The sequence below is a fragment of the Symphalangus syndactylus genome, chromosome X (genome assembly GCF_028878055.3).
Source record: "Symphalangus syndactylus isolate Jambi chromosome X, NHGRI_mSymSyn1-v2.1_pri, whole genome shotgun sequence".
Lineage (NCBI taxonomy): Eukaryota > Metazoa > Chordata > Mammalia > Primates > Hylobatidae > Symphalangus > Symphalangus syndactylus.
The window spans coordinates 126,641,914-126,667,864 of record NC_072447.2 but is presented as its reverse complement, the minus strand read 5'-3'; the positions used below and the strand labels follow the sequence as shown (position 1 = coordinate 126,667,864).

General features: G+C 38.5%; 1 protein-coding gene across 4 annotated transcripts in view; it reads right to left on the bottom strand.

The window, feature by feature from the left end:
- The window catches only part of GRIA3 (glutamate ionotropic receptor AMPA type subunit 3), a 311,313-nt gene that overhangs the window by 137,994 nt on the left and 147,368 nt on the right, over positions 1–25,951 (bottom strand). The gene's annotated exons all lie outside the window — the stretch shown is intronic.

The following is a 25,951-nucleotide window of genomic DNA, read 5'->3' as shown; positions in this document are numbered from 1 at the left end:
AATGCTATATTAGTACAAAGTCTAATAATAGGCTTTGTATTAATAAAAATGTACTTTGTACAGTTCACAAAGTACATTTTTATTATCTCAAAATATGTGAGTGGGCTGAATATTTTCCAACCAAATGTATTGGTTAGAAGTTAGAAGTTTTTGACTAAATAATTGATGTTTATTTCCTTGAAGCCAAATTCAGCAAAAACTGGTTGAGGATTTTTATTGAGTACTGACTGTGTACAAAGTACTACAATGAGTACCCATGGAGGGAACAGGATAACATAGAGGTTAAAGACACAACCAGAGGTGGAACCAGGTTTTGTACTGGCCTGAAGCTAATGCAATTTTAGGATCTTTCTTTAAAAAAATATACAATTATGAATGTCATAATTTGGAACAAGGCCTTGGAAAGAAGCTGTGCAAATGAGGGGCCATTAAGCTTAAGCTTTATGATAAGTTTCCCTCTGGATGCAGCTATTAAAGGGTTTAGAACAAAGTGAGAAGGCCTCAAAATTGCACACATATCAAACCAGAACTATCCATGAAAGATTGTAATAATAATAAGTCTACCTGTCCTTATTTGAGTGTCTAGTGTATGCAGGCATGGTGCTAAGTGCTTTATATGTATTTAATCCCCAGAACAGTTTAACAGATTAAGTATCATTAGTCTCATTTTACAGATGAGGAATTTCAATCAGAGAGAGTTTATGTAAAATTTTCCAAGGCCACACAGCTAGGAAGTGGTAAAGCTGGAATTGGAATCTGGGTCCATTTGCCTCTAGAACCCATACTCTTGGCAGTACTTCACATGGTTTCTAGATATATGCTAAGTAGCAAATGCTAGTAATTGCTATAAATTCTTGGACAAGAGGAAGAAGAGATATTTAAGGCCTGAGATGAACAGGGAAGGCTTCATGGACGAGGCAATGTTTAAGTTGACCCAGAGAAGTGGAACCATACATTTGACTATGATGCTGGCATTACAAGCCCTCAAGTCATTTCAACAAGTCACTTTAAGTATGTGTGTGTGTGTGTTTGTGTGTGTGTGTGTGTGTAAGAGAGAGAGAGAGAGAGGACAAGAGAGCATAGTTTTTGATTAATTTAAATTATGAGCCACATTTCTGACTGATTATTTATAGAGGAAATGAAAGGTTAATGAATGTCTTGAGGATGTGATTTCTCATGCTTCCATGACACAAAATGAGCTGTTAGGTATCTTCTGGGATGTATTCTTCAGTGTCCGCTTGCGAGAAACATCCTTGCCGGTGACATTTGTTAACTTTTGGTGGCAAGTTGGGACCATACATTTGTTGAATTTTTAATTAACTGACAACTCTCAACATAATAAAACCAGAGGGTTTTGAGTTCTGCTAGAAAAATGAGCAATATTCTTAAAGACATCTGGCAGAGCTTAGAGAGGAATAAGGAAGGAATTCCAAGGAAAAGGAATACATCTTTCTCATCAGGGGCAGAGCTGTGTTTTTTTGTGTGTAGAGAAGGTGAGAGGGAGCAATAGAAGACATCAGTGTTGTGAAAAGAACAGCGAATGAGAACCCAGGACCCCAATCTTGTCATTTGCTAATTGTTTGTTTGTGGGCAAATTACTGAGCCTTCATTTCCTTATCTGTAATCTGGCCTTGCCTATATCAGAAGTGTTGCCGGGATCAAACTGGATAATGTCTCCAAAAGTGTTTGAGGCTGGGCGCGGTGGCTTATGCATGTAATCCCAGCACTTTGGGAGGCCGAAGTGGGCGGATCACCTGAGGTTGGGAGTTTGAGACCAGCCTGAACAACATGGAGAAACCCCGTCTCTACTAAAAACACAAAATTAGCCAGACGTGGTGGCAGATGCCTGTAATCCCAGCTACTAGGGAGGCTGAGGCAGGAGAATCACTTGAATCCGGGAGGCGGAGGTTGCGGTGAGCTGAGATCGTGCCATTGCACTCCAGCCTGGGCAACAAGAGCGAAACTCCGTCTCAAAAAAAAAAAAAAATGTTTGAAATGTGCATTATTTAAGTGTGTGATGCTATAAATGTGGGAAGGGGTCATTCATTGAGACATTGTTTTTCAGGTTCAGAAAAACTTGGAGCTATCAAGATACCCGCTTTAATTCAGGCCCACTTTGATCTGCTCAGAACAAATTTACTTATTTGAAGGTAGCTCTCTTATAACATCACCCTTTGAAAATTTAGCTTTAAACTGGGATAGGAAGCTTATCTAAAGATAGGAACATTAAAGTGTCACAAAGCTGATGTATTGAAGCCCGTAATTAATTCCTCATACTTGCTTTCAGTGCCTTAACTCTTACTTAACATATAGTTCTTACCAATCTTGGTTTTCCAGTTCACAGTAAATTAAAAGCTGCAAACTAGAAAGAGTGTGTGTGAAGGGAGGGACTGATATTAGAAAGAGGTACATTAGTAGCAGTGGAAGTGACAGACTGACTTAAAGGAGAAAGAAGGGATGAAAAAAGGAGACAACATCATACTACTGCACGGTATAATCATGGATGTTCCCTAAGTCATCAGGCTATGGTTTATTGTGGTCAGTAATCTCTGCTGAAAAACCCAGGGATATGCATATTTTAGGGAAGGTTTCCAGAAGAAATGCTCAAAGTCCCAATACTTAAGACAGTAAATTTCAGTTATCTTGAAATCTTACTTACGTGGAGCAGCTATGATCCTACTGATGTGAGCTACAGGAGGCCTCACCACAAAAAGTGTCATGTTTTGCTCTTGATCTTTCCCTTTTTTGAATTTTTGGTACAGGGCTTGTGGGAATAGGGTGGGATGGGAGGATTGTACTTAGTGCGATGCATAATGGAACTAGTTAATGGGAGTGGTTCTTGTTCAGCTCGTCCTAAATCTTTGTTCTTTCTGTCTGTTGTAGATGAACAAGGCATAAATTGTACCCTTAGTTACTTAATGACTCTGGTAACCAAAAGAATATTCGACTTTGCTTTTACAGTAATTATAATAGCTCTTTCTGAATTAGTTGCAGAACTTCAAGTATAAAAGCTGTTTTTACAGTCGACCATGAAATTTAAGGAAGAAATAGCAAGTTTCCAAATCCATGTTCTGTATTCACTTTGCTTTTGTAAGATTTGTTGGAGATGATGGATGGCTTGTTATGATAGCAGATATATTAAATGTAATAAGGGGAAATGTGTGAAATATAGATAAAATTTATTGTTTTAAGGAAATTTATTTTAATCCTCACATATAGGATCTGAAAGAAAAAAATGCCACAATCCTTATTCACTGAAGCTTTAACAGCAGAGTTTCACTCGCAGAAGAAAGAGCTCTTACATACTAACACACAGAGTGATGCATATAGCATCAAATTATTTGTCAAAGAAGTTAGTGAATCATAGTCAACCCATTCTGGGGAGACTTCCTCTTACTGGCCCCCTCCCCATATCCACTCATCTGTGAAATTGGGGGTTGGGTATCACTGAGCAGTTAAAAATAATTCATAAAATATTCATTTGGTTTTCTGTGTAAGAGGCCCTTTCCTTTTCAATTTAGTGTTTAATCTAGACATTTTCATAATTTTAGAAATTTGAAATGAAATTGCTCCACAAGACTACTTGAGAGAGGCCCACAGATCCGTTGGGAGGCAAAAGCATCTGTTTTTCTATGCTCACATTTTAGAAAAAAATATGTGTGTGGAGAAGTGTGTATGTTTTTTTCCCCCTTAGATCCATCTGGTATGCAGATTAGGTTATTTGTAGACCTAAGTATCTCCTTGTTTGGATTTTCTACATCAGCGCCAAAAAAGGATCTATGTATAAAGATTGATCTTGCTTTGAGTACAGAACAACATGCCTTGATGCTCACCTTACTCTGTTTCTCTTTGATTTAGGAATCCTGCAAATGTCTGAGGGGCTAGGAGAGAAGTGTGGGTGTGGGGAATTGCTGGTTTAATTCACCAAGTTTTCTTCATTTATTGTATGAATACTTTCTCTTTAAGAAAAAGCTATTAGACCACATTCTTTATGTTCAAAGAGGAGACATTTTTCAGCCCCCTTCATTTTTTCCTGCTCTCCTAGTTAATTTTTTTTTTTTTAAAGATACTGTTGTCCTATGGCATCTTATTTACGTTTGGCTATGTTGGAAGTTGAATAAGAGGTATGCTACAGAAATCAGCCTTAAAACATGCGACACTTTACAGAAGAAATCTTCCATAAGATAAAAGGCATTCATCTTCATGAATAAAACCCCCAAGGTACTAAATTGCCTGAGTCTTCGTAAATACATACCAGAAGTCAATTTTGTTAGAATTATTTTCTAATAATCTTAATCTGCACACACATGCTCTCCTATCACCGAATGACAATGCTTCATATTGCAGTCATCTGACTTGAATAAATGTGCTGGATTAGTGAGGCAGAGAAGAGCCAATCACCCATACCAAAGTCAGCCCAATGGCAATGGGGGTGGGGGTGGTACAGATGGAGAAAGAAAGGCTGAAGCTTTTTGTAAAGAAGGAAAACGGAAGTATAACCGACGAATCTCATCAATGCTTATGCTGTCTACAGGGAAGCTTATGCAGAGAGAAGGCAATTGAATAAGGCATCAAATAAAATGCTAGGATGTGAGGATTAGAGAACAAGGATTTCACCAAAGAACATGTCTTTGGGAAGTTTCACTTCCCAGACTTTAACATTGCATTCATCATGACTCAATGGAATACATGGAAGATTTAATGCTAAACAGCAGGAGAGGCAAAGAACCAATACAAATAAGAGGCAATAAATGGCCATGAATAAATTAAAGGAGCAACAGATTATTCTTGCTATTGGGGATAAACGGCCATTTAAATACATGTTGACCTTTGTTGGAACACTTCATTGTCTTAATCCTAAAACAGTGTTTCTCAAATTTCACTCCTTCACAAATGTCCTTAATGATTTTTGTGTTATCTGCATATCATATGACTATTATTTACTTAATTTTTTCCTTTATAGCTAGTCACTACTTAAATCTAGTCATGTCCAGAGGGGTAATATCAATGACACTAATACAAGAAAATAAATACAACTGTATGAAGATAAAATGTATTCATCTAGGTGTCACTGAAAATCCTCTTGTGTACCACCAGGGATGGTGGGAAATATTGCCTTAAAGCAGTCATATCTTTAGGGGAGAGAATGTAGATCAGGTTTCCCTGTCCTGATGAAAGGTTAGTTTCCCACTTATGGTTGAAATTTTAAGAATATCTTCATCTACTTTCAAATCTTCATGAGTATTGTAAAGGAGCAAAATGATGGACAGAGTTCGGAAGGTAGCAAATGATGCCTGGGAGTGTGTAAAAAATCTGGAAACTTACAAAACCATTTCCTGAGGCAATTTACGTGTATTTCCCCACACAGGATACCTGCAGCTTTGATCAGCTAGAGTCCTTGGTCATCGGTCCAATAATAAATACTTTAAACTCCTGGATCTTTCCACCGGCCAGCGTCCTGTAAAATGATGCTTTATCAAGCTACGTTGCATTTCCAAATGCTATTCTTGGAGTACCTTATCTAGAGGACTTTTCATGGCACCCTGTTTATATTTGGAAATAGTCTAGATTTTTTTGGAGGGCAGAATTGGAGTGATTTTTAACTGGTATTCAATCTAGAATATCACAGCAAAGGGAAATTAGTTTTTCTTTAACACGACCATGTTTATGACTTTTGTAGCTTCTCTGATATTGGCTATCTCCCCAAATTAGCAAGAAATTTATTTTAGACAGTAAATTTTAAATTACAGCATTCCTGATATCTTCTTTTGTGAAATTTACTGTGAACTGTTTATATATTTCTATATTCACATTCACAACAATGTTTGGTTTTAATATTGACACACTTATTCTAAATATCAAATTGTATCTTTGTGTTCTCTATAGACTTTGCAAAATTGTTTGGGCCCAAAACAATATAATCATGAAAATCTGACAGATATACTGGAAGCACTGTATGGGTACTGAGTAGCAAGCTTGGGAGTGCCAGTGGACTCATTACTTTGATTTTTTTTTTTTTTTTTTTAAGGAATGGCACCATCTGGTATATGGCTGAGTAGTTACTTAAATGTGTGTTATTTCCAGCCACAGCTACTTGAGGGTGGGTGGGATAAAACAAGACTTCCTTCATTGGCTCAAGAGTCACACCTCTCCATCTTTAGGTTTTTATTAGGATCAATAACTCGTCACACCTAAAATGATACCTTACAGTGTTTAAACTTGTAAGAGTCTAAAATTCTTTATAAATGTTATCTGGGTTGCCCTTAAAGCTGCAAACAAATTGGTATTTATTAAATGTGATGTACTAGAAAGAGCCATAAACCTTGAAGTCGGATGGTTCTGGATTTAAGTCCTGCCATTTACTTATTAGTTCCATTATTGTGTGCAAAATTTAAGCATGGCTGGTAGAGTAGTGTATTAGAGACCAAGTCCAGCCTAGAACAATGGAGCCTTTGAGTGGGGAGGGAAGAGAAACATATGGGGATGTAGAGGATGGGATGTTCTCCTTTTGAACTTCCTAGTTATGCCTCATCTATGCATTTTCCATCTGTGCAGTGCTTCCAGCACTTGATATCCTCATCTATGGAGATTTTCTGATTGCTGAAAGAAGTGAGTGAACATGTTTATATTTTCAAATAAAAGTAAATATCTCTGAGAAACCCAATGTGTTCTTCAGGCCTTTGATGTTTCAGGATAATTGCTTACTTGGCAGGTTTCTCTCTCTACTGGGAGCCATGTCATCTAAGTGGATCTCAGTTTGCAAATGGACGACAAATGATAGAGGCTTAGTTCATGGGAGGCAAACACAGAATTCTCTTAATTCACAAATGTTTGGTTTGGTCTTTCACTCCTGCTATTTGCATCTGGCATTATTTTCCCCACTCTGCCAGCTCATCCACCTTTCTGATCACACTCACACGCTAACAGTTCAAGCACCCTAGGCAGAATTATAGACTTTCAGTGAAATACAGGGGGCTCTTGAAAGCCCATTGTTAAATATTCAGAAATTTTGTGAGCCAGTTATTAAACCATTGGTTGCTTGAAATCAGCCATGATGAGAGTACTAACACCACAAAAATCGAACAATACTACAAATCAGGGCTTTTTATTTTGCTCTCTGGGAGCCAGTTTTCCAGCATACCACTGGATTCAGAAAGAATATTGATTAAAATCTCAAGTGGATGGAAGGGCTGCATTTATTAACCATGTTTCATTATTCTCTTCTTTTAATGAACATTTTTGAATGCCTGCTCTGTGCCAATTCTGGGGCTGGACCATGGAGATACAGAGGTCACAGTAACCTGGTCCTTAGCCTGGAGGATCTCACACTCAAGTGGGAAAGAAAGCCAAGTTAACAGACAATTATAACCCAGTGGGAGAAGTGCGAGAACAGAAATATGTACAAGGTACAACTGAGGAGAGAATGATTAACTCATAATTTGCTATAGATAGAAAGTACTTTGTCTCCAACTGAAGATCTGAAGAAATTTTTCCTGTAGCTTTTATAAGTGGGAACCTGACAAACAGGTAACTTAAATAGAATGCTATTTTGAAAATGAAGAGAGATGTGTTTTAGAGGGCTATTTCTCTTGATTTCAGAAGAGCCCTGCTCTTTTACAGTGCTTACACACTAGGGGAAAGATTTTTATTGGGAGCAACTATAAGCATTTGGTGTGATGGTATCCAGGGCTGACTCCATAAGGATTGGAGTGGCGACTGAAATGATTGTTGAAAAAAGCTAAGTTACAGAGGGTATGAATGATTAGATAGTAAATAGAATGGTATCTGCTAAAGACAATGTATCCCAGCTTTGCCAGTTATAGGCTGTGTAACTTTAGGCAAGTTACCTAACCTCTCAGCCTCAGTTTTCTATCTGTAAAATAAGGATTACAATAGTCGAGAGGCAGTAGAGTAGGGTAGTCAAGAGTGCAGGCTAGACTGCCTGGCTTAGAATTCCTACTTTGCTGTATGACTTTGGGCAATTAACTTAAATATTCTGGGTTTCAGTATCTTTATTTGTAAAATGGGTCTACCATTAGTACCTATTTCATAGAATTGCAGTGAGGAATAAATAAAATAATGTATCTATAGTTCTTAACAGAGTGCCCAATGCTTATCCTATATTAGTTATGCTCTCCTTTCCTTACTCCTTATTTCAATGCCTCTTCCCTTCATCCCTCTCTGCAGAAATCACATCAGTCCCTCAAGGCCCAGGTCATATGCAGCCTCCTCCAAGAAGCCTTCCCTGATTTTTGTCCCCCAAGCTCAAAAGGTAGAGAAGAGGTTTCCTGCTGCTGTGGGATGGGGGCCGTGGAGGCATCATTACTCAGGTGCAGAGGAGTATTGGGGCCACTGGTTAGGATGGCACTGGGCTGGGGATGGAGGGAAGGAGTTGAGGTTTGTACTTGGAGTTTGGGCGTTTAAGTTGAGAGTGCAAAAAGGACAAGAGAAGCTGGGGGTAAACCGACAACAAAGTAACCCACACTGCCACCTTCCCCTGGGCCATCCTCTCCCGCTCCTAGCATTGATCAAAACCATGAACTCAAACTCTACAGTAGCCATGTTTGGGAAGGAGGTGTGTGTGTGTGTGTGTTTGTGTGTGTGTGTGTGTGTGTGTGTGTGTGTGTGTGTATTGTAAAGGGAGGCTCCTACACAGAGACAAAGGAGCACAGGTCATAACCTAACTGGGCATGTGCAGTCATCACAGTGTTTCCAGTACAGGGGAGAATAGGGGTTGGGGGTGGGCGGTGAGAGAGGTGAGAGCAATAATTTGGCAGTCAGTAAGATGCATATCTCCTACGCATTGTAGAACATTGCCTAGGCGTCTCGGGCTGCCCTACTCTGACAGTAGCATCTAGCTCTTGGCCTTATTTGTGCTTCATTGTAGGAGCAGGGAAGCATAACTATTCCAGGCTTTCTTACTTGACTCCACAGCGGCCTTGGAGGTAGAGATAGCACTAAGGAACATAATCTACATTCCCTTGAGGCCAAGTCTACATGGATGTCTTAGGACAGTATTTCTCAAATTGTACACTATGTGGATCACCTGGGGAATCTAGAAAATGCAAGCACCTGAGCTCCTCTCCAGAGACTCTAATTCTCAAGTCTGGGTTAGGGCCAGGGAGCCTGCATTTTAACATCTCATCTTTGGTGATTCTGATGCACACTGAAATTTAAGAACCACTTTTCCATCTGATAATAAATGCACTTTGAAAATCGAAAAGCAGGAACCTCAATGATGGGATCCTCATCAAAGTGGATAGGAAGGGACACACTGACTATGAGATGGTCCCTTAGGGATCACCCCTGGTAAGTCCTGGGTAGGCAGGGAGCAGCATGAGGACATTCACCCAGACTCCTGGGAAAGGAGCCAAAAAAAGAATTTCTGAAACATTGTTGTTTTAAACAGGACTCTCCTGAAGGCAGACCCTGAGACAAAGATTTGAGGGCCAGTAGTTTAATTGGAAGTGATTCTATGAAGAACTAGTAGGGGAGCAAGGAAATGAGACAGGGAGAAGAAAGATGACAAAACAGTGTATTAATCAGCAAATTACCTCTGGGACCTCTGGAGGTGATGGACAATACACCCACCAAAAGGGCCAGGAAGTTGGGGTCTTTGACTTTCAACTACCATTCACCATTAGCTTATAACTGCTTTGGGAAATATTAATTCCTCCCTAACTCTTCTGACTTGTCTCACTCCCAGGCTGAGAGAAAGTCTTCAAGAGGAGAACAGCATGTGCCTACAATAGGATGCTTTTGGCAGGTATAGGAAAGGTTAGTGCCGAGGGGATATGGGTAGGGCACCAACAGCATCTGCTATACTGCAATCACCTTATGTCACATATATAACACTTTAAAGTTTATGTATTGCTTTGACATACAACACTGTAGTTGATAAAACAAAACAAAAGTGTGAGTTGGGCAATAAAGCATAGTTATGATAAGAGTGGACTCTGGAGTCAGATGGACCAGTTCTTCCTCTTCCAAGATGAGGTGACATTTCACAAGTCGTTTTACCTCTCTGAACCTCAGTTTCCACATCTGTACATTAGGAGTAACTAGGACACTTACTTTTAGGGTTATTGTGAGACCTAAATGAGAAAATGCTTTTAAAATTCCTAACAGAACACCTGCAATATAAGGGGATTCAACCAATGCTGCTTCCCATTCTCCCATCCCTATCTCTACTCATCTCTTGTACTCCACAGCATACAGCCCCAGTGTGTGGCACTGGAGTAGTTCTCAGTAAATGTTTCACAGCCTGGTCAACATAGCGAGACCCTGTCTCTAAAAAAAAAAAAATTGCCTGGCATAGGAGGGAGGATCGCTTGAGACTAGGAGGTCGAGGCTACAGTGAGCCATGATTGCACCACTCCAGCCTGGACAATGGAATGAGATGTTCAATCTCAATCTCTCTCTCTCTCTCTCTGTCTCTGAATGAGATGCTCAATCTCTCTCTCTCTCTGTCTCTCTCTCTGTCTTGCTTTCTCTCTCTTTCTCTGTATATGTTATCTATATAAATATTCTGGAAGTCTTAAACAATAGTACATCCTGAAGAAAAGTCCAGATTGCCTATGAAACAGTAGAAGACGGTCTATTTAAAATAATAGAAAATCTGAAAAGTGTATTGCAGAAAGTGTACTGAAGGGGTGGGCACTGAACAAGTTTACATGCAGGGGATAGAACCAGGGAAGGCTTTCCACTGGAGAGAAAAGAAGGATCTTTATACTAGGTTTTGAATGACGAGGGGAACTGTTGCTGGCAGGGAGAAGAGAGGATCCCAGGTGGAAAGATGCCCTGGATAAAAACCTGGTGGTGGGATGTAACAAGACAAACATTAGCTAAGATGTATTGAGCTTTTGTTATGTACGAGGCATGGTGTTAAACGATTTTTTCACACACTTCATCTCATTGAAGCTTCACCACAATCCTTTAAGGTAGGCATTGTTATTGATTTTATATTCCAGGTAAGGAAATTGAGGCACAGAGAAGTTGGATAATTTGTCTCATGCCTCACAGGCTGAAAATGATAGAGCTTGAAGTCAAAATCTGATTTATCTGACTCAAGAACCCAGGAACGAAATGTTGGAAGCTGTAATAATAATTATTGATGATAACAACTGTCACTACTATTGTGGGATGGTCAGCTCCCACCACGAATTCAATTAAAAAAAGACTGAGTACCTGCTGTTATTATGTATTATTACCTAAGTGGGGAACAGTTGTGGCCTGAAACTTTGGAAATTCTCCTTTGTTGCTGGACATCCAGGGAATTCCCTTTGGTTTCCCCTAATTATTTTGCAAAGCTTTGTGCTTGGTTCATATGATCATGGCTCCAATTTTCGATTCCCTATCAGCATATGACATGAGTTGTCATTGTTTAATCACAAGCTGCTCTTGTGATGAATGTTGGATAATCAGAACAAAAGCACAGGAAAAATAATTAGAGGGAACCAAAGGGAAGTGGCTCACAGCCTTTAACAAGAGACTGCGAAGGTTTCTAGGACTCAGTCCCTGAAGCTCTGACAATGTATTTTGATCCTTGTCTGAATGCAAATGAATGAGTCCATCAAATCCTAGGCAGCTTGTCACAGTGCAGGTTATTTAGCTAGTTAATTAAAAGTCTGAGTGAGCTGGTACCTCTCTGCACTGGGCTCTGAAGATAACCAAAGCTGTGTTCTGACCAGGCAAGTTAATTTAAAATAAGTAACCTCAATTGGGTAATGGCTGCAAGTTCAAATTCAAGAATCGCTATAATTAGTCCCAGATGGATCTTAATTGTTCTTTCAGGAAATAGAGTGGGGATGGGGGAAAGAGAAATGCCCAAGCCCAAAGTAAAGGTTATTAGCTATACCTTTCAAAAGCGGGGGCGCTGATTGGGGCAGGCATAGTTAATGTTGTATAACAAGAGTTTCATTGCTGTCTTTCCAAATGCATCCCTTTAGATGTGGTACGTAAAATAGGTCTAGGTCTTTAGGAAATAAGCATTAAAATTTAGTGCTTTTAACCATGTGGTCTTAGGCAAGTTATTTAACCTTCTTATGTCTGTTTCTCATCTATGTAATGGAAAAAAAAACCCACTCTTAGTCCTATCTACTTCAGAGGATGAAGAAGCTACTTCAGGAAAAATCTTTGAAAAATATGGAAAGCTCTACAAGGCAGTGTTTACTCTTGCTTTAGTTCAGGAAAGTTTCCTAATAAAACATTTTTGTTTTTAAAGTATAAGCCTGCTTTAGGTGTGGTCTCTTATTTTTTTTTAGCCTCCGTGATAAACCAGGTACCTTTTGAGCTACACCTCTCAGAAGGTGGAAGGATTATAGTGGGCAATATGTTTAGCACAATACCTGTATGGTGGTACATGATATTCTAATTTCTTAGATGCACCCACAGAACTGAACACGATTTTGGCTTTGTAAGCTTTTGGAGGAAATCAGAGAGCACACAAATTTAGCATTGTTTGTTATGAAATCAGATCCTTCTCCATTTGTGTTAATATAGATCTTTTACTTGAAATTACGTGCTGGCACAGCACTGTGGTACTGCGAGGTTAGTGTAAGCCACGGTGAGAGAAGGATGGGTTTAGCCTCACTCATTTTTTTAATGAATACTTGGGTTTCCTTTCAGTGTTCTGATACATTCTAATTGTCCGTATCTTTCCAAGCCCTGAAGCCAAAAGTAATAAGAATTTGTACAATGGTAAAAATGAAATAAGTTACAAAAAATCATAACGCAATGTGGAGCCTTGGAAGACCAAGAATTTGACCATCTGGGGATACACAAAATGACTACATTTGAAACTGCTGTTTTGTTTCCCCTTAATTCCACCTTTCAAGGGAAATTGTATACTGATGCCCATCTGAGTTCCCTGTAATGGAATATAAGCATTGAAAACAGACATTTACAACCTGTGCCTACTGACAGTAATAACAACTGTTTATCCATCAACCCTAACTAAAACTCATTAAAGGAGCTTGCTTTTAAATCAGAGTCTGCATTCTCTCTTGTTAGATGAGCCAAGCAAATAATGGAGTTGTATTTCCCAGAATTGCATTGCTATCTAAGGGCTGTGCTCTTTGCTGAAAAGAGCTTGAGGTCATAATGAACAAATAAACAAACAAAAAGCTCTGGCTCCCTGTTATTTTTCGTCGCTGGGAAACACCCATCCGTGGCAGGGAGCAGCAGAGAACACAGCTTTGCTAGGGTTTTGCAAAAGTTTAAGTCATCATAGGGTGAATAGTCTTTTCTACAAGTCTCCCTAGAGAGCTCCTGCTGTGTGTGTACCGTGAGTAAAATCCACAAAATGGAATGCATATAGGACTGAGAGTTAGTCTCCAAATGATAAACATCAGGACTTTTTTCCTAAAACAAGTCAAGAAGCATATTTATTTAATTCAACAAATATTTATTTAGTACTTATTAAGTTCCAAGCTGTTTTAGATGCAAGGGATATAACAGTTAACAGAACACAAAACACCCTGCCCTCATGAAGCCTTATATTCTGGTTCAGTTGTCTAGTGCACTTCCCCCTGTGAATTCCTATATAATCTTTACTTCTCATCTTTCCCTCAGTCTACTAATTATTTACCCAACTTAGAGCACATGTCTTACCATCCCAACTAAACAATATGTCTTTGAGGTCAGGGCTCCAGTTTCATACTTCTTAGAGTGCACATCATCCAGTACAGTTGCCTGTATGCAGATATACAATTAATGTTTGTGGATAATGAGAAAGGAAAGGACTCCAAAAACTGGGAAGAAGGATGGGAAGTAATATTAACTTTAAGTTTTATCTTTCTGGTATAGTATGCTTTCATGTGCATTGACTATCTTAATCTAAATGCTAATTACAGGCAGTTGGGTGGGATGTGAAATGGGGGTAAGAAGGCAGGTGGCCTATTCAGGTGAACCCATATATAGATGCTTATTTGGTCCATGTAATGGCATAGTCTTGGGTGGTGTGGCACCAAGAGTGTGAGCACTGGAGTAAAATCTGTGTTTAAATTCTTGCTCTTTCACTCACTAGTTGTGTGGCCATTATGTATGTCAGTCTCTCTCAGCACCCCAGTTTCTTCACTGTAAAATGAAGGGAGGTAGGTTAATGCCTAAGCAGAATCGTCTCATTTCAGATATCATGTTAGTGTACCGGCAGATGGAAAATGTCTGTTTCTTGAGGATCCAAAGGTCATGATGAAAGGTCAAGTTGTGTTCTGGCCAGTATAACCCATATTCTTATTAGTATCAGGTTTTACTGTTCTGTCTTATGACATCTGAGTCAGTTTCAATTTTTGAATCACCACTGCTTAGTAGTGTTCATGCTGACACATAAGTGGGGATTGTCATACTTATGCAATTATACATTTCCATCCCTTTCCAAACCAGATGATCTTCAATGGGTCCTTGGAAACTTAGTTCAACCAATCCTGAGGAGAAAGCCCTCCCTGATCTGAATCAGGCTGAGTTAGGATGTTTCTTCTGCATTTCCATTAAGATCTGTGTTCCCCTCTGCCACTGCACTTATCACACTAGACTATGATCATCTGTTTACTTGGCTGCTTCCCTATAAACTATGAGTTTCTTGAGGGCTGGAACTACGTCTTATTGGTTTTTCACTTTTTCTTTACTAGTTCTTATCCAGGACTACAGAGATAGGCAGTGTGATTAGTCATGATGTCTTGCTTTTTATGGAGAGCTTGAAATTGTTTCCTTATATTTCAGAGGATCTACTGGAAAGGATTGTGCATAATAGCCTTCTGTTTTCTTTTTCATGCAGATGAGAAGATAAAACCACTCACTTGTTCCTTCTACTCTAAATATTATTCCTATTTATGTAGATTCTATGAAGAAGATACTTGAGTAGTGGGTTCTTTTTAGTTTCCACAAAGAACCTAGTCTGAGATGGTTCTCTTTATGCAAAAACATCTCTGTTAGATATGTTGGATTCTGTTGTAATAACATTATAAACAGAACCATTCCCATGAAACATCCTAGTCTTCCTCTGGAGTACAGTAAAGGGAAATTCCTATCTGACAATTTTTAAGCTAAGCTCTGAACAAAGCAAATAATATGGAACACATAAAAACAGTTTGTAGACTGAACAGCTTTCTCTATATTTGGAGAAACCATACCATTTACTTTTGGCTCATAAATCCTCCAGTACCTAGACCATTATTAACATTGCTCTTTTTCATTAAAAAATATAGTTTGATGGCGCCAGGCATGGTGGCTCACGCCTGTAATCCCAGCACTTTGGGAGGCTGAGGCGGGCGGATCACGAGGTCAGGGGTTCGAGACCAGCCTGACCAATGTGGTGAAACCCCGTCTCTACTAAAAATACAAAAAATTAGCCCGGCGTGGTGGCGCATGCCTGTAATCCCAGCTACTCGGGAGGCTGAGGCAGGAGAATTGCTTGAACCCGGGAGGCAGAGGTTCCAGTGAGCCGAGATCACACCACTGCACTCCAGCCTGAGCTACAGAGCGAGACTCCGTCTCAATAAATAAATAAATAAATAAAATATAGTTTGATGGCATGAAATTGTCATGCATGCATTCTTGACATGGGTAACAAAGAGTATGACCTGTAGGTCACTGAGTGCTAAAAAGCATAGAAGAAAGTGGCTAGGATTTCATGTTTATTGTCTTTGTGTCTATTGTCTTTAAGATTACTGGCTGTAGTTTAGCAAGCAGTGTTGTGGTGGAGGCTGCAGTTGACAGAGTCATTGGGGAAGCATACCAGTGGGAAGTTTTCTCAAGTGAAAATTGTCCTCTGACTTAGTTCCAATAATTTACACTCAATGCTTTATTTTCAACAGGTTGGGTGTGAGATGTAGCCACACCCAATTCCCACAATCTGGGAAGGAAACACGGACAACATTCCTCCTCCCTGATGAAAGAAAATGCAGGGCTGGGCCTGCTGCCACCTTTTATTGATGGGGTTAATGCAGAAGAGCTAATGGCTCTGTTGGGAGATGCACTTTTCTGCCACTGCTTGCAACTCTCTGAGTGGCTTGGTGGCGGTTGCCATGGACACCAAATGGTGAAGGGGCTTCAGTCAGGGTTTGAGGGATTATGTTGTGCTTGAGTAGGTAAGACTGAAATAAAGTTAATGTGTGTAAAAATAAGGTGTTTTTTTCCCCTTTGCACCTTTGAGAAAACAGCAACAAAGTATTCTGTCAAACAACAATTGATTTTATATTGGTCAAAGGAAGCAGGAGGAACAATTTGTTGAGTAGGAAGTTTTCAAGTTAAGCACAAGCAGTAGTTTGAAATAGGTCAAGAGGAGTGAAAAGGACCCTCAGAGCTGTTCAAAAGATAGTGATGGTATGGTACTTAAAAGTGCCCATTAAGAAGCTTTCTACAGTACCCTCGTTGGCTACCTAGTCCATTGTTTCAGTGTCTCTAGATCCTTATCTCTTAATCCAAGACAGAGTATTACTGAGGTCACACTCTATTTTGGTTTTTCTCTTATTTACCTCAGCAAATGTGTATGTCTTTTAGATAGCATAGCCCCCAGGTTCTGATTTGCAAATCCGTTCACCCAGTTATCCTTTTTCTGTGTCCCCATTCTTAATCTCAGCAGACACATTCTGGGCCAATGCTGAACTCTGAAAGGGATCCCATTCTTCCTTTTTCTGTCCCCACTAATTATCCAGTTATACCTAGAGCTATGATTTCTGCTATTGAGATAATTAAAGGCATGAAAACAATTTCAGCTAAACCACTTGAGTTTAAATATACTATTCTTTTTTTATGAACAATTAATCCCACTATGGAAGGCAAGACCTTTTTGGCCTACAACATCATAAGCAAAGCACTTGCCACTCTCTTGGTGTTATTCACAAATCTAAACCTTTATGGTGATCATAGTGAAGTAACATTATACTGTCAAAGACAAACAGGAAGGCTTCTAATGTCCTGGGAGCATGTCCTAGCCACTTTCACAGGTGGCACGAAGGTTCTTCACTGAACTCATCTCTGACTCCACCAGATCAGTTTCCCTCTCTTGAGACTTACCTCAGATGATAGAAAGAGCTTTTAAATGCCTTTTGAGTCTCAAGCTCAGTGACCACACATTCCTTTCGTTATTCATTTTCTCCCCCTTAAGAAATCAGGTGCAGTGATTCTAATTATAATACCTTGTATTTGTAGACTTGCCCTCTCTGAGGATCTTAGAATACCTTAGAGAAATTGCCTGATTCATCCTAATGTCATGCCAGTAAGGCAAGAAAGGATTTTTATAGTTTATGGCTGAAGTTCCTGAGATGATGAAAGGTGAGGTGGCTGTGCAAGGTCACACAATGATCTTGAAATAAATAGAACTCAGCCAGATTGCTAGTCGTTGGCTTAATACTGGATTCCTTTAGGAAATATTTGATCAGTTGCTATTCTTTTTTAGAGTAGGGTGGTGGTGGTTTGTATTTGGGAGGCTACAGATAATATATATTTCTAAATATATATATGTAATAGTGGTATCTGGCTATGAATCTCTTCCACTTTGGCTCCACCCCTAGTGATGTAACACTGTCACAAATCTCCTCAAGCCCAGCCCCCACCTGGGCCCATTGAATGGTGCCCCTCACTTGTCAGTTTGTCATAGCCTTTGAGCAGAGATAGTTTGACCTTGCCAAATCTGGACTGAAGTAAAGCTGTCCCTGAAAGGATGAGCTTAATTTGACTGGATGGGCCAGGTGGTGGCTTGGTAACAATGACATCAAACTAGTCTATGGCTGATTCCCACATTTGGTCTCATCAAAGTCCAGAACTTTGCACGGATCAATTAATGTCCTTTGCCCTTCCGTGTTAGTGCAGTGAAGAACTTGAGTCTGCACATTTTATTTTATTTTTTGTTATTGCTCTATTTGTATTTGCTTGATGCCTCTCAGTAAAGGAGCTCGAGAGTGTAAATTATTTTAAACATAAGGGTCCTGTGGCAATGTGAGCTTGAACAATAACTAGCTTTTGTGTTGCTTTTGTAAACTATGGTTCTTGCAGCCATCACAAAACTGTTTGTTACAGCATCTGTTAGAATCTAGAACAAGACTCCTGTAATCATGCAGCTGTGTGATGAACACTCTAATTGCTACATTTTTGTTGCTCTTAATCTGGAAAAATTTCCTAATAAAGCTGGATGATGATTTTTAAAAGTTCATTAATGTTTACAAGCTAGTATTTCTAACTCACAGGACTTAATCTCTCAGTGTCTGCAAAGGCTTAACTGAGTGTTCACAGTGTAAGTCATACAAAGTAAGAGGTATTAGGGTTCTTTCTTCCTCTGCCAACTAAAAACATATTCACTGCCTATGGAGGGATGAAATAGCTATATATGGCTAGTGTTTCCTTTTCTTTTTTTAAAAGTATGAACTGGAGATCTCACTTGATTTAAGTGATGGGATTAACTCAAAATAAAGGGGATATTTGCATCAGTTTTATTGTTCTATTTGAATTGGTCCATATTTTTATAATTTTGGAATAAGATACCAGCCTTAATGCTAAAATGCGGCATTAAAGGGTGGGAGAAAAGGCCTTGATTTAATACATCTGTATTGCAATCTACTATATGTTGGATCTGAGCAGTAGGATAACAGTGAATATAGATATAATGAGGAACTTATGATAGGCTTATGATACACAAACAAATCTCAGTTAATCAGAATCCAATTACCAGAAGCCCTTAATTAATAGGGATTTTCCCTAGGTATTTCCTAGAAGGGCTGAGGCCATATTTATTTATATATACATATGTGGCACAGCTTTGATCAACCAGAAACTCTTTTTAATGCAGACATTTGTTGTTCTGTGTTCTAAGGATAGAGGTAAATGATAAACTTCCAGGCTGTGCCCTGGCCTTAAGATACATTATCTCAATCTTCCCATCATCTCTGTCTCCAAGTCTCAGCAAAGCTCACTGATGTTGAGGCGTGTAAGAGTGTCAGTCAGCTAAGAAATCAATGATGGTCACCAGCCTGGAAACCTGAGAAAGCAGGAAAGTTGATTCACACATTTTTAGATATTTATTATATTCTGACTTCTAGAATTATTGCATTGACATATCGCCCTACTAGATTGCAAGCTTCTTCAGCAGGGAAGACCGGTCCTTTTCTCCTCACCCTAGCACTGAGTGTGGCAAAATGGGTTGGGAATCAATCAATATTTCTTGAACTAGATTTCCTACCTTGTTTTTCACAGCTGTGGGAACCATAGCCTGATGGAACTGGAAAAGACCATCATATTCCACAGATTCATTTTAAAGTTCAGGAAATGGAGATGTAGAGAGATTGATTTTTTTGAACTCATACAGCTTGGGGCTAGAATCCAGCTCTCCTGCCTCAAGGCTTCTGTACTCTGCTCTACAAAACCCCAAGGTGTCTTCAGTCATCCCAACGACTCTCAAAAAGTTCCCTAATGAAAATTAATTTGAATTTGTGTTTATTTTAAAAATAAAACCCCCAAACCTCACAAGAAATAATCAAACATTTATCAGATCTTTGTTTAATGGGAGGAGGGAACTGTTGATTAAATAGAACATTTCCTTTTTGACCCTAAAGCTTCTATCATCTGAAATAAACAAGAGTCTTGCCGTTTCAAAGTAATGATATTGAATGAGTTTTTTTTCCTCTTTATTTTCCCAGAGGGGATTTGCTTCTAAACAGTCACAAAGCCAGTCTAGCCAGTCTAGTGTGAGGTATGACCAGAGAATCGGGCCATCTTTTTTAATAAGCTGAAGATAAAATTCCTAAATATAGAATACTGATGTCTGCTACTAACTCCTAGGATAAATATCTTTGCATTTATAGAACAAGTTTATTTAAGGCTGTCAGTGAGTGTCAAAGTCACCTAACCTATGTTGTTGAAGGCTTTTACCACAAGTAGAGTCTCGCTTGCTTAGGGCCTAAAGATATTAGGTTAGACTTAAGATAAACCATGTTTCCAATGAACATCTTTAAGAAATCCAACCATAGGTTTTGCTTTTGGGACACCATTCTGTAGTTTTGGGTGCATTATTCCTTCAAAATATTAATTCAGGTAGCCCAATAAGTGTTAAGTAATAGCATCAAATTGCCATGTCATTAGATTAAGAAATAGTGACCACGATTTGGACACCATGATTGGTTAGGTAACAAAAAGTGTCCTTGAAGAGGAAGAATAAGGCAACCAACTTGCAGAGAGACACCTGGAATGGCTGGAGGCAAAGGAAAAAAGGGAACAACCTACTAAAATACAGTAAGAGATGAAGGAAGGCCAGTGGGTTGTTTGGCCATGTATTGATCTACTCTGGAAACTTGCCATTAGGAAATTGGGAAGCAGGGAAAGCAAAGAGGAATGGGATCTCCTCTTTTACATATAGTCCTTAATATGCACTTGGGAGAAGAAGATGGAGAGATATTATAGGTACTAAGAACACTTTCACCTTACATTTCATGATTGATTCAATCGTATGCAAAAATAAGTTCTAGGCTTTTCTAATTTCTTTCATTCTACCAGCATTTACATACCTAGTTTTTGTTATATTATTTTGCATTTGTCAAGATGCTGCTCTCTGACTTGAATCACATTGCTAAGGGCTATTACAAATACTTAAAAAAGAAAGAAAGAACTTTTATTTCTCCCAATAGTGCCTAGTATAGTATTCTGAATATAAGCCCTTGTGTGACGCTTAACCTCACAACAGTTGGCTGGCTCTTGTCTGGGACAGTTTCCATGTAAATTACAATGCCCATTCTGGAGGTCTGATCCCATTTGACTTCCTTCTTCTTTATGAATTACCTCCTGAATATTCAGTGATTTCTTAGGTAGCTAAGCAATTACTCATCTACTCCAAGAGATCCCTTTCTGTGCACTCCTTGTTTCTCTCATGGGGGCATGACCTCAGATTGACCTCTGAAATCCAGGTAATAACATCTGTCATATCCTTTACTTGTGTTTGTCTTTTGAAGATGCTGAAAGACTTCTCAGCCAGCCCACACTAGACACAGGCTGGTAAAGAAATGACATCCTGATTTGCTTTAGGGTGGCTCCAGTATAGCTGTACTGTCTGTCATCTAGTACCCAACCCACCATAAAATTTGAATGTCATGGAGGACACAGAGACCTAAGTGAAGTATAGAGCCACTACTATTTAGTGGCGGAAGACTGTTTAACTCTCTGCTTATAACCATGTCTCTGAAAGCAGGTCTCTAGAAGAACTTTAGAATCCTCAGGTCTCTAGAAGAACTTTAGTATCCTAAGTATAGAAAATGTTTTAGATAAACTCTAGCATTGAAGAGTCTGATCAGACTTAGTGCTTCAGGGTAAGTTGTGGCAGTAGGTGTGGAGAAGAGGAAGAAAAATTTGAGGAATTTACTTCTGTATCCCTGTCCCTCCAAATTTATAATTTATATTAACCATGGCTCCTGACGATCTTCTTTTTCAGACTTCGGATAGGATGAAAGGGAATACTATGGAATAAGGCAAAATATATGAGGGTATCAAGAAGTCTTATAACTTCTGGTTGAATCTATTCTGATTGGAAAATTCTGTCAGATGCAAGGAAAATCAGAGCAGTGATTAACAGTACCTGGTGTCAACCTCCCTGGGTTCAAGTTCCATCTCTACCAATTATTAGTTGCATGACCTCTAAGTCTCAATTTCCTCATTTGTAAAATGGAAATAATATTTCCATCTACTTACAGGGATAATATGAGGATTAACTCATATGAGATATATAAGCATACACATATATACACATACATTGCTTAAAATAATATCTGAAACATAGTAAGCATTCAATACATATATATTTGTTATTAAAAATGGCCAGTTAGCATATGTGGTTCAAGGTTTTAGTGCCTTTAATTATTTTAGGTGATGCTGAAAAATCTAGTTAATCCTCAAATTGTTCTTGAGCTTATCAATCAACATGTGTTTCCCAGTGTTATATCACAGGAAAAAAAAAAACAGAGAGGTTTTCTAACATGCTAAACTTATATTAGTGAGACCTGAGCATAGCCCAACTCTCAGACTTTGCTCTCATGATATGACCTTAGATTGAACTGATACCTTGGGGAAGCCACAAGGACATTGTTCTTCAGCAATAGTTCTCAAATAACTCATTTTCATGAACACAGAAACTCACCACTCATGAGCAAATAGCTATGGTTATCAGTTACTGAGTACCTACTGAGTGCCAAGCACTGTACCAAGTGCTTTCCACATATAATCTTATTTGATCCTCACAACAACCATGAAAGGAAGGTAGTGGAACAGTCTTTTAAGCTGAGAAAAATGAGCCCCAAAGAAATCGTCACCTCCCCCGTTGTCACACAACAAGGAAATCAGGGAGCTAAAATTAGAAATCATGTCTATTTGATTCCCAAGCTTGTGTTTACCCAACTATATGTCAAACAAAATATTCCAAAAAGAAAGAATGCTAACCCAAACTGTCTTTTGGATTGGTAAGTGAGCTTAATGTTCTACATGGAACATTGAGAGTAAGGGCTGGAATAAAAAGGGACCAACAAAGTGGAGAGGAATGGGGCAGTACCACTATCTGCTGAGTGAGGGTGAGGCAGGGAGCCAGCATGTAGCTATAACATTTTTGCTTCACTTGTCCTAGGTCCAGCTGTAGGCAACAGTGCTCTAGTGACCACAATTTCTAGACATATTTTGAAGTGTGAGCACTCTCCCCTTTGAGTTACAGTCTCATAATTTAGAAGGGCCCCTAATGTTGTTCATCTTGCTTATACTGTTTTATTTAGGAAACTGACTTACTTTCATTTCTTAAAACTACCATCTTCAAAGTGACAGCCGGGGTTTCTGAAATGAAATCTACCTGAAGGATTGACCTGCTTCAGGAATCTGTCCTTAAGAAATGCTACCTTCACATCATCCATGATGAAGTGATTTTAGCCTGGAATATCTCAAGGGGAAATTATACGTTATATAATATTTTAGGTAGAACGTTGAAACATACTGGTTTGGGCCCCACTAAATTGGCACATGCTATAATTTAGGCAGAGGATATGCTGAGACTTGTCTGTAAATTTTCTATGGAATAAAGAGAAACACGGTTAAGACTGAAGGAGGAATGTGTAAATCTTTTTAAGGGGACAGCCTTTTAGATATATAATGAATAGACAAATTAGAAAATACTTTTATCTATTTATTAAATAAGTCTTCTATAAGGATATTTACTTGTCAACACACAGGATTAATTTGGAATATTTGTATATTCTTGAAAACAATGTTAAGACATATCTAGATCTGACTTTTCACTAATTCAGTATGGCTTCACCTTCATATAGCCTGAACTGGTGAGATTTTACTGTCTTCATTTCCTCTCTGTTTTCTAATGAGTCGTTTCTAATATTGACTCTATCTCTAGTCTAGTTAAGCTCATTTGCTCTGGTACTGTCCTTAGGCATGCGGAACAGTTGGTCAGTGCTCTTTTTATGGTAACTCTTTATACTTGAGAAGGTGATTAAACTACCTCTTGGCTCTCTTTCACCAGGCTAAACAACCCCAAACTCATTTAGCCTTTCCTCACAGGCCCCATTTTCTAACACTTTTATCATATTTTTGCTGCTCTTCTTTGGATCTTCTCTAACTGTTTTGTAACTGTTTTAAGATTTAACCTGATAAGCAGGCCAAATCCAAGTTTTGGCATTGGCTAAATATTTATTTAATGAGCAACTTACAAATTAAAAGAGGTGGTGCAGTGTAGGGGCAAGAGAACTGTATGAGGAATCAGAAGACTTGAGTTTTATCCTTGCTCTGCCACTTACTAGGATTGAGCAGAGGGTTACATTTAAACAAGTCATATAAATGTCTCCAAGTTTCAATTTATCATCTGTAAATTTGGGATAAAACGTATCTGCTCTGCCTGCCTCCTATAGTGAGTGTCAAATCAGATTATCTATGTGAAAACACTTTGTTTTGGCATCAAAGCACTGTATAAACACTACGTGTCAGGCACCTTTCTAAATGGTTTGCATATATTGACTCATCATAGTACAGTTATCACTCTCACTTTACTATGAAAAAATGGAGGCACAGAGAATTGAATAACTTGCCTTAGGTCACAAAGATAGTAAGTGACAGAATCCATGCAGACTGGCTCCAGAGTCCATGCTCTGAAACGCTGTTATGCTGCTTCTCTGAATAGACATTAAAGATGCAACAAAGCCATAAGATATATATTACTGTGGTGGAGGATCTCTTCAGAATAGATAACTCCCAGAGAGGCAACCCTTTCAAAAATTAATGTTTAGATTGGTCACTGAATTGAGTAAGGCAGCTGTCCACCAGTGAGGAGAGCTTCATAAGCACAACACAATAATAGGAATGCTATATTGGGTCAGGCCAATGGTTCATTCACCCTTGTACACCTAAACCTTCTTATGGAAAGTGCTCTTAATTCTTGAATTCAGGATATACAGTCTCTAAATATTCTCTATGTGCCCTACCAACCCTTCATGGTTTCACCTCTCTCTAGTGCTGTCCTTTTCTATGTTAATTCTTATAAGTTTGGAATGCTTCTCTGGTAGATTAACTATTAAATAGGGATGTGAAAGACAGATTGATACCTAATTGAAATTTTCCCCTAATGTAATCTCACGGGTTGAAATAGTTAAAAGTAAAAGAGCTTTGGGGAAAAAATATTGAAAGAATTTTGATTTACCTTATGTATTTGAATATTCACAGGGACAACCAGAACTTATATAATGACATGAGGAGGTTATGCTATATAACACTATGTTGAAGACCTGCTTATATTTTAAAATTGCACCACATTGAGGCATTTTTATTAACACTCATTGGACACAGAGTACAATATAAATTTAATTTATGCCAAAATCTGATCTATAGGAAACAGTGTTATAGTGGTGTAACAGGCTCTTCTACCTCAGATAGTGGTATGAAATATCATTTTGTGGGAGACTGTAGAAGTTTCCTTCCATAAAAATGATCTCAGAGCTGAATACGCTCTTGGAGGATGGGAGCATCTCTAGGGAGAACTTAATACTGATTGGATTATAAATGCTATCATTCCAATCAGGATCTGTATAGCGAAGTATGATAAATTTATCAAAAGACTGGTTAGGAACCAATGAGAAAGGTGATAGATATCTCTGTATTTTAGTATTCGATGTCTTTAAAAAATGTTTTCTATAAATAAATATCATGTTGAAGTTGTTGCTTAATTTAGATCATTTGTTTAATGAAAATTTATTTTTGTAAAATAAATTATGGCAAATTCACTAGATCATTGGAATAAGCTTAAGCGGAAAGCCACACCTTTGAGAAAATGTGTACTTTAATAATAATCACATCGTGTAACTGTAGGTACTTTTTTGCCTCTGGATGGAAATACAGCAAAATTGCAGTGGAACTTCTGAAATGTTCTTTTTCAGTATCCATCTATCCATTCATTCATCCAACACTATGTGCCAGTTACTCTGTTGGACACTGGAGATATAATAGTGAACAAGATAAATCCAGTCTTTCCCTCATAGAATTTATGGCCTAGTAAGAACACCTTAAATGGCAGAGAAAACAATCATGAGTTGATGGTTTTATAACAATTTTTTGAAAAAGGGAAGAAGAATAAATGAAAGTAACTCTCTATCCTTACCTAGATGTTGCCAAAACTTTTCTTTGAACAATGTTTCCTGAAAAATTGTATAGAAAGTGTTTTAAAGGATACTGTGAATGTGCATATAGAAGAAAGGAAGATGGAGAAGTATGACATGAAAAGAGAATAGAGTTTTTGAATGATACTAGTTTAGTTTTCCTGAAAGTGTCTAGTAATAATGATTGCTTTTTTCTGTAGCATTTTATGCTTTTTAAAGCAATTACACCAACCATGTGATGTAGAGAAAATTTTATTTTCTCCATTATGTAGATGAGAAAACTGAGGCATAGATATTTAAGTGCCCAAGGTCCCACAATTATATAGAATTCAGAGCTCTACCCA